Consider the following 15665-nt stretch of genomic DNA (forward strand, 5'->3'; position numbering starts at 1 on the left):
GTGGTGCTAAATATATACGCTACCATTAAGCCAAACTGCTGGCTATTATATACAATACATATTTTACATATTGAATATAACGAATCATTTCCGCGATTTCGAACAAAATTATTCAACAGCAGTTTTCAGCTTCATTATAAGAATATTCAGTGTAATGAAGTCTCTTTCATTATACTGACTTATTTTTACGGTAGCTCATTAAAAAGGAATGTGAATGTAAAAGCTAATACAGGTTTTTCATTCCTTTTTTACAAGGCCTCTTCTTATTCATTTTAAATTAAACCTTTTTCATTTCAAATTGATCCCTTTTCAATGTCAATTTAAAATGAAAAAGAGTCAATTTGGAATGAAAAACCCATGTTTGAATTAAATATTTTAATAATGTATTGAAATTATATATGAATACATTGAATATCTATGTACATAACAAATGGATGTACATATCGATGGCTTTGTGCACATATATTGTATGTCCATTTTTGAATTTGTATCGAATTTTAAGTTTGTAGATGCTGTAATATTTTAGGTTTTTCCTTTCGAGGTAATTTGAATTATTATCCGAATTATTCCAGCATTTACATACATTTCAATTTTAACTTGAATTGTTCCAGCCACCAGAAACATAAAATTCGATACAAATTCAAATATGGACATACAATATCTGTGCACCAAGCCATCGATATGTACTACGTCAACCTAGATGACCCACATTCTCATATGTAATAATGTTGTATTATCATTATATACTATACCTATTATATAATATATAATTTTGGGATGGTTACATTCTTCTTTTTATACGTGCGTGCGTATTATTCCTATACATACATACATACATTTATAGGAATAATTTTTATTTATTACATCGCAGCCCATTTAGGGTGAAATTCTGCGTACGTTTATAAATTTTATTGGCAAAACTCCCTAAAATACGGTTTCACTTTGTTGTAGGAAATATTTCGCCTTTGTCGGGCGAGAATAGAAATCGCTTGTAATTTATTTGCTTGAGGATATTATCCGATGAAAACTTGCGATTCTAGAATTGTTTCCTCTCGACATTATAATACCACCATTTACTTGACACAAACATACATATTTTCACAAATTCAGACAACCATTCCTGGGAAAATTACATTCGCTCGGCAACATCTGAAGTTATTCAGCATTGGTAATATCCAAATGGGTGACATTTTGAAATTATTTTATTATTCCAACCAAATCCTAGACATTGTTTTCCATAGTAATTACGTATTCTGAATGCGTCGTATTTCAAACAACGATTCAATATTATCTATAAAACTATATATCGATGTATTAAATACATCCAATCAAGCCGTATATGATTGTATGTATGTTACACATATGTACATACGTTGACTATATTGAGTTCTGTTCGATACCTGAATCTGAATGCAGATTGTCTTCCATACACGTTTGTATCTGTTTGGAGAATCGTTTTGAGAGTAAACACCATTGGCATAATACACATGTTTCATTCAGATTTGGTTACATGTGGCTTATGGTAGTTGTTGGCAACCTTTTGTGAAACTGGGTCAGCAGTACACACTTCATTTATGGGTCATGCAGTGTTTGAAATTTAATTTGATATGGATGTATGTATATGGATTTAATCACACACACATGTATGGAGACGTGGTTGAGCCTGATGAGTAAACTTTTTGGAATTCGCAACTTCATTATTCTTTTTTTTATAGCATAAAAGAAAACTCATAAAATTTAATACAGTCCGCTATATCAAACAGTGGAATGACGAATTTTCCAGTAAATATTTTCACGGTCTTGAAAAAATATTTAATTATATACATATTTCAGATTCATAATAACGAATATTCAGTACAAAAAAAATATTGTTTCCTAGACGTTCGTTGTAATTATTAAAATTTAATTTCCTATAATGTTATTACGCGTTTTACCCCTGAGCGATACCTATATAAATTTATAGATTATCTAATATATAATTTCGAAAGAGACTTTGTTTGTAAATATTGTTGGTTCGTATAAAAACAAATGAATATTCAAATAAAGTAAAATTATTCAAATAAATTTAAATAAAGTAAAATTATTCAAATAAATTTAATAAAATGTTTGATATTATATTGGCCATGTTTAAGTGATTTATATTACAAATACCGAGCGAAACCGAGTAAAAACACTAGTCTATATATATATAAAAATGAATGTCTGTCTGTCTGTGTGTCTCCAATAGGCTCCTAAACCACTGAACTGATGACGATGGAACTTTCAGGATTTGTTGTATGCATGTCCGGGAAGATTACCGTGAAAAAACCTCATAATAATAATATTCGTAATTACGATTTTACTGACGCGAAAGTAATCCTCCCGCCTTAAGAGGGCTGTACACCCGAAACCTTAATTTTGTTGCCGTTCCTTTCTACGATATATATATTGAGTGAATGCGACAATATATATCAATATATATATATATATATATATATATATATATATATATATATATATATATATATATATATATATATATATATATATATATATATATATATATATATATATATATATATATATATATATATATATATATATATATTGAGTGAATGCGACAGTTGCGCTTCAACCAGATAAAACGTATTTTAAATTGACAAAATTGAGGTTTCGTATACTCCTATTTTTTTCTCCGAAACTGGACCAATTTTTAAAAAAATTTCATCATCGATATGAGAAAGATATTTTCTGTGCAACTATGCGCGTATTTTTTTTTAAATCGACCGTTAAATAAGCACGCTGGACTCTTTTCGTGGGTGTAAAAAAGAGGCGATTTTATTGATGTTTGGTGGCTCCTAGCTTCTATAAAAAATAGCTAATCAAAAAAATAAAACGATAGATGCAACGCAATGGTGGATATCCATACAACCTTTTGGTATTCGTGGAACACGATGTTTACGACTCGTAGAGTTTGTCAGCTACGTACATACATATTTATATATTTTATAGGTAGTCGCTAGCTAGTCCCTACATATGTACATATATAGGTGACAAAACGTTAACTAAAATCGGTTTTCTTCCTCATACGCGATTTCGCTCGCACGCTTTAGATCAAAGTGGTGCGTATGGTACTAAAATGGTGCGTATGGTACTAATTAATGAAAGAAAATAATAATAAAGCCCGTAAAAAGGACTTTAACTTCGACTTCGATCCCACAGTCCTGGTTCTTACCATAATTTATCATTAAAGAGCGGTGGTCAAGTTTTCACTGCCGAAGAAGGTTCACTATTGCCAATTTCTATTGTCTACGTTTTTTTTTTGCTCTCTTGCTTTGTAGGACAATAGTGAACCATTTTTTGTGGGCAATGGAAACTTTACCGCCGCCCTTAAGTTATCACATATCCAAAATTGCTCTTGTGGGTTGTGTTGTTTATGCATGTTGAGTTAATAACCGAGTAAATTATAGATTTTAATTACTTTGTGCGTAAAATTATATGTTCGTGTTAAAAACAAAAAGAAATAAATAAATGTATGAAATTAGCATAAGCAAGTACATGTTCAATTAATTTAATTTTCTGTCGGATCCAACGATTTCCTTATGTGCAATTTTCTTCGTTCCGTACCCAATTAAGAGGTAAATAAAGTGACTTGATTTAGTATAGTAGGGATTGTGTATTTCCGCAAATAACTACAGTAGAAAGAAGTTTTCCGATTCCTTTTGGTAATAAAAACTTGTATTTTTATTGTATCCACCCAAGTCGGAAAATTTCTTTCATTTATATTTCGTTTCATTTTTATCACGTGCCATTACTTCCTTTATAAATTACACAATAATTTTTCAAAGCGAAATAAAATCTACACGACAAATTATATCCAGAGCAAAACGTTTTCACAATTTAAAATTTCTTAAATACGGAAAACACTATACAGGAATCTGTCTTTCACGTCTTGTTTTCGTTTCTCGTGTAAGAACTTAACCGAATAACCTTCGTATGCGGTGCATTTATCTCGGAAGGTTGACTGGATTGTTTCATTAGTATATGAACCGGATTAAATTGAATGGGAATACGTAACTGTTAATGCGTCATTTTGAAATCACTTCTATCACTGTCACTGAAATCACGCTCTACTTTTTATCATTCGATGAACGTATTATTTTCTCTGAATACATATGTGATTTTTGTCAGCTGCATTCATATGTATATAGACGTAAGAGGCTCTTAGCTGTTTGTAAGTACATAGTTTCTTAAAAAGGTCACACAGATCTTAAATTACGATAGTTCTTAACCTTTAAGATACTATTGCCCTTCGAATTAATCAATAAAGGCGAGAGACATTTAAATGCAAATTTTTACGACTAAATTTCAATTGTATTTTTAGCTGTCTACATTCATACGTATGTTCTCAATCTTCTTGATTGAACAATGCACGTCAAATTTCAAATTGATGAAAAACTCTCATATATTATGTTATACGTACTAACGTCTTTTATTAGTATTTTTTTTAAACATATAAACACACCTATTATGTACATATTTGGATTGGATTGATTTTGTTGACCTTTCAGCTATCGTCTGGCTGGCTAGATGCCCGATGAACTCTTGTTTACTTGTGTTGATTCTTTTAGAAATTGCCAAATTCAACCGATATAAATCTGTGTTTGTTGTTGCACGAATTCCCAGTTAAAATTTTGACGTTAGCGGTCTTTTCATCTCTAATTCCAATTAATGTCGTCGCGCGTTTAATGGACGCTTCTGCACGCACAATGGGCAAATGCTGTCAATGAAGATAGATAGATGCACAATGCGCTGTTGCTTTTAAGTACTTTTCTTCGCGTATTATATTTAGGACAAGGCTTCGTTTGGTATTATAAATTGAAAGTATCGATTGGTTGTATATTAATATACATATAGCTAGTGTCTGTTATTAGGACGGGGAACGTTTTTCAGTTTGCGTGTCATAAAATGATTGGACTCCGCAGAGGTCGGAGTGTCAAAAGAAATAGCGGAAATTGAAGATGCTGTCGGTATACTGTGGATATGTATGTTTGTATTATATTTATGATATTTCATAAATTTGGTCTTGACTTGATTTGAAATATTCTGTGGGCTTTGTGGGCCACTCGGGACACGCGTTCTATAGGTTCGTTATCCGTTCTATAGCATACCGATGGGATATATACCACATATGTATGTATGTACTTATAAATTATTAAATGTACCTACATTTTGTATAGCTTCAGAATTCGGAATATGATGTGACAGAACTTAATCGGTTTTGCACAATGGTTATTGTGTTGAATTTATCTTTCGACAGGTCCAGAGTTCAGATCCTACATACATACATACATATATGTATAGTTAATATAGGATTTTCGCTTGAAGAATTTCTATGTTTAACAATAATAGGATAGTATTGAGATATAATATTACCTTAGGATTTATCGATTTTTCATTTTTATTTATTTAATTTTATATAAATTTATTTTTTACAATGATGCCAATAAGGGTTGCCACCGAGCTACACCTATGGTATTAAACTTGTATGTACATATATACATTTATAGATTATAATTTTTGAAATCATATTCAAATAGTGGTGGTAAATAGTAGGTAGGATGGCTTTTGGCAATTTGATAAGAAGCCGTTTCAAATTGGAAAATTGACAAACTTTGATAGGAAACGATCGGCTTGGAGTCAAAAATATCGAAGTCTGACAGGCAGCAGCACAGAAATACTCCGGAATAAATTATTTTCAATCAAGGTCAACCCAGGGCTTGAATCCGGGAACTTCTCGATGGTTAGCATTAACGCAACCACCGAGCTATACTGCTGACAAGCTACATATATGTAGCTTGTAGCTTTATAAAATTCATACCAAAATCAAGCTACATATAAAATTCATACCAAAATCATTGCGCTTTTCTACGTTTCATTTTGTACTTTACAAAGCAAGTTTTTGAGAATAATATTTCTTCGAGGCATAGTGGATAGTAAAATGTTTGATATGATAAAGTACATGGCTCAAAATTATATATGCATAAAAGTTGTGGGTTTAAAAAAAAAAATCAGATTTTGCGATTTGGTTTTGTTAGGAAAAATCAAGCGATCGCGTAGAAAAACAAATTTTTTTTTTGGCAATTTATAGAACGAATAAATTCATAGATATGAGCTTTCGCGTGTAATGTTCTTATCGCGTCGTAAACAGCTCTTTCGAACAATGTGATTTTTCCCTTTCATCTTCTTTTATGTTCGTATCGTTCATTTACAAAGAAAATTTGGCACTTTTACCCGCACATAATGTATTCGCAGTATTGAAAACCATTTTTTTCCTCAAAGTTTCCTTCCTCAATTTATTTTTCTTTCACTAGCTTCAATCTTCAGCCTTTAACCTTTTCTCAGCACTCTTGATTAATTCACTTTTTTCCCCTGAAAACTAATGCATTATTTATAAGTCTGCGAACCTAGGACGCGGTAAACAAAGATCTATGTACTTAAACACAGTCTAATGGATCAAAGCGTCCCATTACTTCCATCATAAATAATTTATTGAACGTGTCGTCTTAAACACAATATTAAAGCCCAGTGTGTTTGCTAAAACTGCGACTAATTGATAGTTAGTCGAATTGTACATAAACAGCATTTATATACATGGTTCGTATATGTATGTATGTAGGAAATGTATGTGTGTAGTTATGTACTACGGTCGACCTTGTTTCGGAAAATCGTCCGGTCGAAAAGATTACTTTTTGGCTATGTGGACCCGTAAATAAGTCCACTTTAGTACGTCAGCGTTTACGAGATTCAAGATCTGATCGGTAAAAGAACGAAGCAACCTTCAATTTAGTATTCGACGCGTTGACCTCGCCCAGGCCTGGGGCAGGGTTAATGCACAAGTTATTCGCATATTATTGTGGTTGATTTGAATATTGGTTCTTTTCCAATATTTCCCTCTTCAGTGACGAGATAGAATTCAGATCGTTTGCAAATTTGGTATATTATTGTTGGCTGTGTATCTCTCGTTGACTGTGCCGAGTGTCGTTTCGCCTTGAATGCATATGTCGAAAATTTTATTTGACATTGAATCTCGCACAAAGACAATCCTTCCGCGAGATAATTTTTGTATAATAATAAAATATAACATACACTTAGCCTTGGTCTGGTTCGTTTCAAACATTAGTACATGTCTATGAACCTTTGATAATACAAGACATAATATATGTATGTATATGTAGAAATTAGACTCGTATTATTTTATATGATTATTTCACGGAAGGGCTCGCTTTGCACAGTTTAAAAATGGGTCAGAGATGAACTTTAAATTGAAGAGGTGATTATCTTAAATTAATCTGGCCGGGTTAGGTACTCAGAATGCCCGAGGAAAGGTTATCGAAGAGGATTTCATTTTCAGTATTCGTAGACGAAAGTCCTGTGGGGTGACCTAGAAAGGACTGGGAGAAACAAGCTTTCGGTAGAAACAGATATCTTTGTAATCGTAGGATCTTTGTTAGAATTTAAATATGGTGGCTTATACCTATATACAATTTTGTATGGCGCTAGTCAACAGCTGCTAGCCTGTTTTTAAGTAATAACAATTAAGAAGGAAATGTCGATGCGGGAAGGATAAAATTTAGCCAGTAGCATAGCTCTAGGTGGTATCGTTAAGGCTAACCACCGAGAGGCTCCCAGGTTCAAGCCCCGGGCTAACCTCGATTGAAAATAATTTATTCCGAAGTATTTATGCAGTGCTGCTAGTCAGACTTGGATATTTGTTACTTCAAGTCAATCTTTTCCTATCATAGTTTGCCCATTTATCTGATTTCAAATTTGCACAACTATTTTACCCACTATGTAACCACTATTTAGGTATAATTTCAAAAATATAATTTATACATTACATAATAATACCATAGGTGTCGTTCAGGGTTTTATAACTAGGTATAGACAAGGATGCGAGAAGACATTATCTAGAAATTCGTAAGTCAAAAAATGAAAATGGTGACCTTACTATTTATGTATATATGTATGTTTGTATGTTTATATGTACATATAGTATGTATGAATGGGTTGAATTTCATCTAGTTTTATGGCAATGTCATTCATTCATATCTCAAATGGTGCAATAACCAATGAAAGACCTATAAATAGTATAGGTATTTATCGGAATAAGAAGGTTGCAGATTTGTTCTAAGAATGTTATATGGGCTATCAGCGCATGTATGTATATATGTATGTAAACTTGAAGGGCTTCCTTGTTGGTTTAGTTTTGATTGCAAAAGTGTTTTACTTCATAGTAAGTAAGTACTTCCACTTTCAAGTAATAACAACCATGTGTATATGTAATTTTGATTACATAAATATGCAATTATGATTTTCACTTCTAATAATATCGGCATGCATGATATAATACAAAAGGCAATATCTTCAGAAATAGAAGTCTTGGCAAAGTAATGAGTTGGCAATTTCCATATGGGAAAATTATAGAGAACTGTCGATTGCATGTATTATATGATATTACTGAAATATGCACTGTAAGCAGAAATTTCAGTCGCAACACAAAATTGCTAATATCATGTTACCTCAATGACGCAAATAAAAATAAATAAATAATACACTGCTACAATATTTATTGGAGAATGGCTTACATTGTACCTATAGCTACATATGACGTATCAAAACACATCGTTTGTAATGTAATTACATATAATACGTTACTTTTGATTTAAACGGAATTTCATTGGCGTTTTATAGCTTCATGATTTTTAATTATTTATATGAAATAGTTTGAATTATTACCGTAGACTTGATATAAACTCGAAATACTATTTTTGGATTTTAATAGTAAATTCATTGCTTTGAAGTTTCCGAAAAGTTTAATTATGTCAGTTTTTGTTAGTGATTAGGAAAGTGTCGACCAATCGAGTTTAGATAAACTGCATTTCGCTGAACTAGTGGGTGGTATTGCATAGGAATGTTATACATCAGATCAGATCTCTTGTTACACTGACATGTTTACAAGAGATGTGATCTTATTTTCTCGCTTATTTTATTTGCGAGTAGGATCACATCTATCGGAAAATTGATGTTGATAAATCCAATTAACTTCTGCACTATTTTTTTCAACGCATTTTATTTTCATTCATATCTATTACTTTGCTAGATTAATGCTTTGTCACGTTGTTTGAGTAAAATGTAATATCAATTTGCAAGAGGTATTGTTTGTTTTGTTCGATGACAGTTTTAATAAATGATTGGCGTTAGCACGTATTTATCTCGACAACGAGTTGAATGCACCGTATATGTACGTACAAATATGCGAAGCACAAAATTGAATTTGAATTCAATTTGCATCGTACGCATTGAAAAATAGCTCTGAATTAAAATTTATTTTTAGATAAAAATGAAACAAATTGATGCACAAAAGGTTATCGCTTAAATTTAGACGAATCGACGCGTTCTATTGGAGCGTTCGTTTATAAAAATGGTCTGATGAGATGCATTTTTTTCGTTTGATATTTATATGTGGGCAACTCTTTGAAAAAATAGTGGTTCTAAAGTGCATTGTCTAGGCGAGAATATGGCGTTGTGTTTCTAATGTATGATAATGCATTCACTGACGGATATGTCCACTTGGCGTCGCTTTGGGAAGGAGGACAAACTAATCGAACCAGACATTTTCAAGTGAAATGCCATAAGTATAATAATATTGGAGTATATGTATTATTATTGTCGTTGGTCATTTAAAAGACAATCAATTATAATGGTTTACAGTAGATAAATCGTTTGATTGATTGATTTATGGAGTGCATTATATAATATTATAGTTGGGATCGATTTAATGGAGGTTATCTGTTTACCTACATAATAATAGTTTTTCAGAATTTTTACATCGTTCATTTGGTTTGTGAATAAATTCTACTAGTTTATACTTTTATGGTAGTGATTCGTTAGCGTTGAAATGTAATATAATGTGAACGACGTTATATATTATACACACGCCTTGATTGAAGATTAGATTACTGACGACGTTGCAAGTTGTTGGTGTTGTTGATTTTCTGACCACCTTAATGCCGGTAAAATAAACAGTTGATGAATAAATAAGTTTTCAAATAATAAAAAAAGGAAACAAATATTGATTCACGTTTTTGTTATATTTATGTAAATAAAACGGATGACTGAATTTGTGTCGCGTATTTGGGCCACACGGAGTCATCAAGTGCTAACATTTGTATTTATTTGCCGAATGACATTTCTTATAAGTCGTATTGCTTATTGTGTGAAGAAGATTTTTCAATATGTTGTAACTTATTACTCAAAGCTCATGTGAATTTAGTCGGAAAAATTGTACTGTGTGTATGTATAATATGTGTATTTACAACCGGGGAAAAATGTATCAGACCACTTGTAAAGAATGCTTTTGACTGAAAATATTGGGTATTTGAAATAATAAATTATTATTATTAAATAATAATAATTTCAATAAAGAGAAATTATGGTTAAACAATAGAGGAATTCCTTGTAAGATTCAATGCAAGTAGAGGCTGTTTCAAATATTCGTGTATTTTCGGTTAAAATCATTTTTTACAAGTGGTCTAATATATTTGTCCACGGCTGTATATGGGTTGGGAAGATTCGGGAAAATCGTTTTTATTACTTTTTTCTTATTCTTTCAGATTATATGATATGTTACAATTTCATATCAATAACTAGGGATGCTATTGAAAGGTTGATTAGATTTATAATCTTAATATGTAATATGTAAAAGGCAATATTCAGATAAGTAGGTAAGCCATTTTTTATTTATGCAATAATGAATATACGTATGTATGTATGTATGCATAGGTTGAAAGATACATAATATACAATTGCGTAAGATAAAATATTTATTTATGATAATTTTATATTCAATTTACTCAGATAGATATTTGATTACGTTCATTGTAGTGCATGAATAACAAAATAATTGTATAAATATGGCAAATGACGAATACTTACCCAATTTGTATGTAATTCATACAAAACAAAAAAATTATATGTAATTTTCTTCAAATTGTTTGCTTTGGAATTATTATATTTCATTTGATTTATACTATATATAAAAACGGACTGTCGCTAAATATATATATTTGTATATTTGTATATATTCAATTTAAACAGATAGATATTTGATTACGTTCATTGTAGTGCATGAATAACAAAATAATTGTATAAATATGGCAAATGACGAATACTTACCCAATTTGTATGTAATTCATACAAAACAAAAAAAATATATGTAATTTTCTTCAAATTGTTTGCTTTGGAATTATTATATTTTATTTGATTTATACTATATATAAAAACGGACTGTCGCTAAATATATATATTTGTATATTTGTATGTGACGGACGATCAACCATCAACCAGTATGGGGAACAATTTTTTTTTTTCATTTTTTTCATATTTTTCGGTTTTTTTAATATTTTTCGAATTCAACGCGCTCTGCGCGCGCACATTAATACGGGAGGAAAAGCCTGTTCCTCTTGTTCCTGTTGTATCCTGCTCGCGCAAATTAAGTGAGTATGTACCGTTTACCATGCTCCCTTTTTTTTTTGATCTTTCGACTTAAGATCTTTCGATTTTCGATCTTTGCCTTCCGATATTTGCGTTTTCTGTAATTTCAAATTCTGTCTCGTCACGTAGACCCGTATATAATATGTATGTATGTCTTTATTCGCATATGCATAATAGCCGATTTATTTTTAACGAACTGTTTAATCTTACAATAATATAAATTGAATATTATTATGTTGAATAATCTAACAATTATTCAACATGAAAATTTTTATTTTTATCGTTTAATGTTTAACTCAAACAACTGAAACGTACATACATACATATGTTTGTATGTAGACCTATGCACATACATACATATGTATACATATATACGAAATGCGAAATGTGAAAATTAAAAGTACAGCGTTTAAATGTACATATATTATATATACATATGTATAATAAATGTACATTTATGTATATATGTATGTATATATGTATGTACATAGGTTTACGAAATTAAATCAACGTTGAATTCGAAGAAAAGGTTTTTCCCAAGCATCTCGGAAATACTCTCTCCCTAGAGTGGGCTGTCGGAATAACGTTTCTAAATTTGGACAGGGCGTTACCTAGAAATAGGCTTTGCACATTATTTAGATCTCTTCCCCTCATCGTGGGCTTTCTCATGTATTATTTATCTGTACGTTTTGTTTGGCTACGCAACTGCGGCGCGTTTCGACAACATGATTATTTTAAGTGTCAGAATTCGCATTGAAATTCAACATATTTACAGGTGTGATATTTTGCAGCCATCTCATTCTGTCGCCGATGTATTATTAATACATACATATAAATAATGGTCACAGACGGCACTGTCCGGATTTGGTGCAAATCATTTTACCAATATAATACAAAATTTATTTCCTAACGATGACATTTAGTTGAAAAATATCACACCCATTACTTTCTCTTTATCGTTTTGATATATGTATTTTTAAATATTACACTTTTCAAAGAATTAAAAATCTTTGTCTTAACATACTAGTGTGAAAGAGTATCTCGTAGTCATATCGAAAGACAAATCTTTCAATTTCGGTTTCGGATAAATTTTTTTTTGTCAAATTCGATTTTGTAATTAATCATAATGCTCATTGCCAAGATGGTATTGCGATTTAGTAGTTTTTTATTTATTTTATTGTTATGAAAATAATTTTGGTTGATAGTATTAAGTTTTTTTAAGTTCAGCCATTATTTAATATTATTTCGAGTTCTTGAAATATCTGTAGCAACCATCACAACTAGAATCTCTCGTATTATGTTGTGAACAAAAGGGGTATTTTTTGGCAGATAAGTTGCTATTTGCCCAGAAAAAGCTAATTTATATTGTTAGATATTTGTCTGCAGTCGAATACCAAGTCCATCTTCATTGCTCACATTATTGAAGTCGTACCGTAGTGATATACATATATAAATATGTATGCATATGTTACCGTCAAGGTGTATTACCAGTTGTAATATATTTTATCGGGCCTTTTAGATAATTCATATTTGAACAGAAATTAACTAGCAAATACACATAAATTATATTTCCACAAACGAAAATACAGTTTCACCGGTGCTTGATATTTATCATATACATATTACATTGACAGTTAAGTTTAGACAGTTCAGATTTTTTCACAGAATGCTTTAGGGTTTAACAATGCGTTAATATTACTTAGTATTACGAACGATAGAAAATATTTTCATATTACGATAACCCTAAGAATATGTTAAAAAAAGGTGACTTTCCGACAGAAATTACTATGCATGTGATGTTTTCATGAAAAGCAGTACTGTGAATAAAAACATAAAAATCAGGTCGCATTGAAAGTCTATCCACTTGAGTTAACGGGTTAAGACTTCACAAGTGTTGAGGGGTTTCCAATGTCGATGTGAGAGACGCAGCAGTCGTGGTAGAGGTAGTTTACTGTTCTTGACCCGTCGGCCTGTCAGTTCAGAATGAAGCACGGATAAAAACCGCCGAATATGTATACCCATCGGGTACTCCCCACACAGAGAGATCATTGGTCGATGGGTCGCGAGACCTTATTGGTTGTTGTATACGGCTCGTTTATACGCTGAGGCCTTTTGACCCGACCGCGAGATCAGGTGATCAGTGGTTGACGAGCACCAATCATCCAATCTCTACGCAACATTATTATTTATTAAAATAATGTTTAAAATGAAAATATCCACCCGAAACATCTTCTTAATAATCACATATTGGTTGATTTTGACCCGCATCCATAGAATGTTGCCGACGCCTGATGTATAGTTTAAAACCTTCGCAGCATAATTTACAATATGCTGAATAAAATCACGTCAATATCGGTTGAATCTTTAACGATTTTTAAGAGGACAGTCGGACGCTTTTTATTATACATATATTGATATTAAATTCAACTGAATTATTCATTGTTCATTCGTACGATTTTCAGTCATGTCGTTGTGTTCCACTTAGAGCGTGATGTCTGGACCATTGTTCGATGTCTGATGCTAGTTGTTGTCGTCGCATTTTCTTGCAGTGTGTCATGCATACTTTTCTGCACGTTGCATACTGGTTTTCGTGGTAAGTGCACTCTCGATGCTGGAAGGCTCTTCTCCCGAGACTATTTTTAGCCGCGTAAAGTCGTCGAACCGACTTTACGGCACTCGGCCACGATTCACCATTGTGCCAAGGTTTGTACATGGTGCAACGTTGCACAAAAAGTGCACTGAAAAGCCTCGCGAGTGCTCACTTAAAGCTCTCGCTTCCGCAAGCTGAAAGTTGAGCGAGTGTGCGTAATGATGACGCGGGTGCATCGAGTTGAAAACTATAATATGTATGTATGTATGTACATATGTACATATGTATGTAGCTACCGTTCAGTGAGATGTGGAAAGTTTATTTTTTGTTTAGAAGTAGGTAATTGTAAACCATCTCACGTACATAGAAGTGGTTGATGAATATTCATATTTAGGTCAGGTTGTTAGTATGAGTGGATGTCTAGAAGAGGAATAATGAAAGCTTTTTGCTGGCAATGATACTTATGTATATGATGATGTAAACGAAAGAGCGCCATGTAAAATTTATGGAAAAATGTTTGAAATACATAATGAGAAAAGATTAAAAGTGTTGAGAGATGCGTTAAAAGGTGGCTTGTGCAGTGGAGAGGGAACAGAAATTCATTTTGGTTTCATTAGATTTTGCAGGACTGCTTATCGATAGAAATTTACTAGTGTTCAACAATGACCAAGGTTGTTGCTGAATATTTAAAATACCTAAATTTCGTATTGTATTAATATCTTAAGTTTTAGAGCAATCAATTTGTTTTAATGGTATTAAATCCCGAATTGTTCTTTTAAAATCATGTTTATTTTATAAAACTAGCAGCACAGATCAGTGGTTAGCGTGTTGTGCTTTCAACGGTTCAGTGACTATCCCGCACAAGGTAATCTCGCACATGCCACTAAAATCTCGATCACGGAACATCGAACACCCGAAAATTGCATCGATCGAGAGTTACCCACGCGAACTATCATACTTACGAGAACTCAAGTGCTGGATATTCCGTATTCGCGATTTTTGTGGCAACGATTGTCGTGTGCGTGATTACTGTTTACCGCTTTCAACTGAGTGGTCTGCAGGTCATACCTCGGATATGTGACTCCGGGTCGATCGTATCCTATCAGAGTTTACCAATTGATCTGATTTTATTTGAAACGGTTCCGAAAAATTGGCAACCTTGTCTCATTTCTCACGAAATTCAAGTTTTCAGCATCTTGAATTTGCTGATTTATAAAATGCTGCAAAAATCTTTGTCAAATTTATTCATAGATGCCTTTGTGATGCTCTGTGAAATTGCTATATAAATTGTTTATCGATTTTTATAAGGTCCTTTTGGGTTTAACTGTTAGGCCTTATGTAGGTGTGTGTGTATGTATAAAATACATAATAGTCCAATTAGGCTCCTTCATAACTATATTTGTTGTTGATTTTGCGCCAACGTGACTCCGATGTCTAATTATGAGAATGTTTTGAGTGCCGTTGTATACTGTTAGTTAGGTCTTTGCTAAATATACAGAACTTTTTTTTAGTTCAAGTTGCAGTTTTGAATAGTTTTTGA

General features: G+C 32.1%; 1 protein-coding gene across 2 annotated transcripts in view; it reads left to right on the top strand.

Moving 5' to 3' along the window:
- LOC143910306 (ubiquitin-conjugating enzyme E2Q-like protein 1) overlaps positions 1-15665 on the top strand; it is a 58430-nt gene that overhangs the window by 1014 nt on the left and 41751 nt on the right. The gene's annotated exons all lie outside the window — the stretch shown is intronic.

The sequence above is a fragment of the Arctopsyche grandis genome, chromosome 4 (genome assembly GCF_051622035.1).
Source record: "Arctopsyche grandis isolate Sample6627 chromosome 4, ASM5162203v2, whole genome shotgun sequence".
NCBI classification, from domain to species: Eukaryota; Metazoa; Arthropoda; class Insecta; order Trichoptera; family Hydropsychidae; genus Arctopsyche; species Arctopsyche grandis.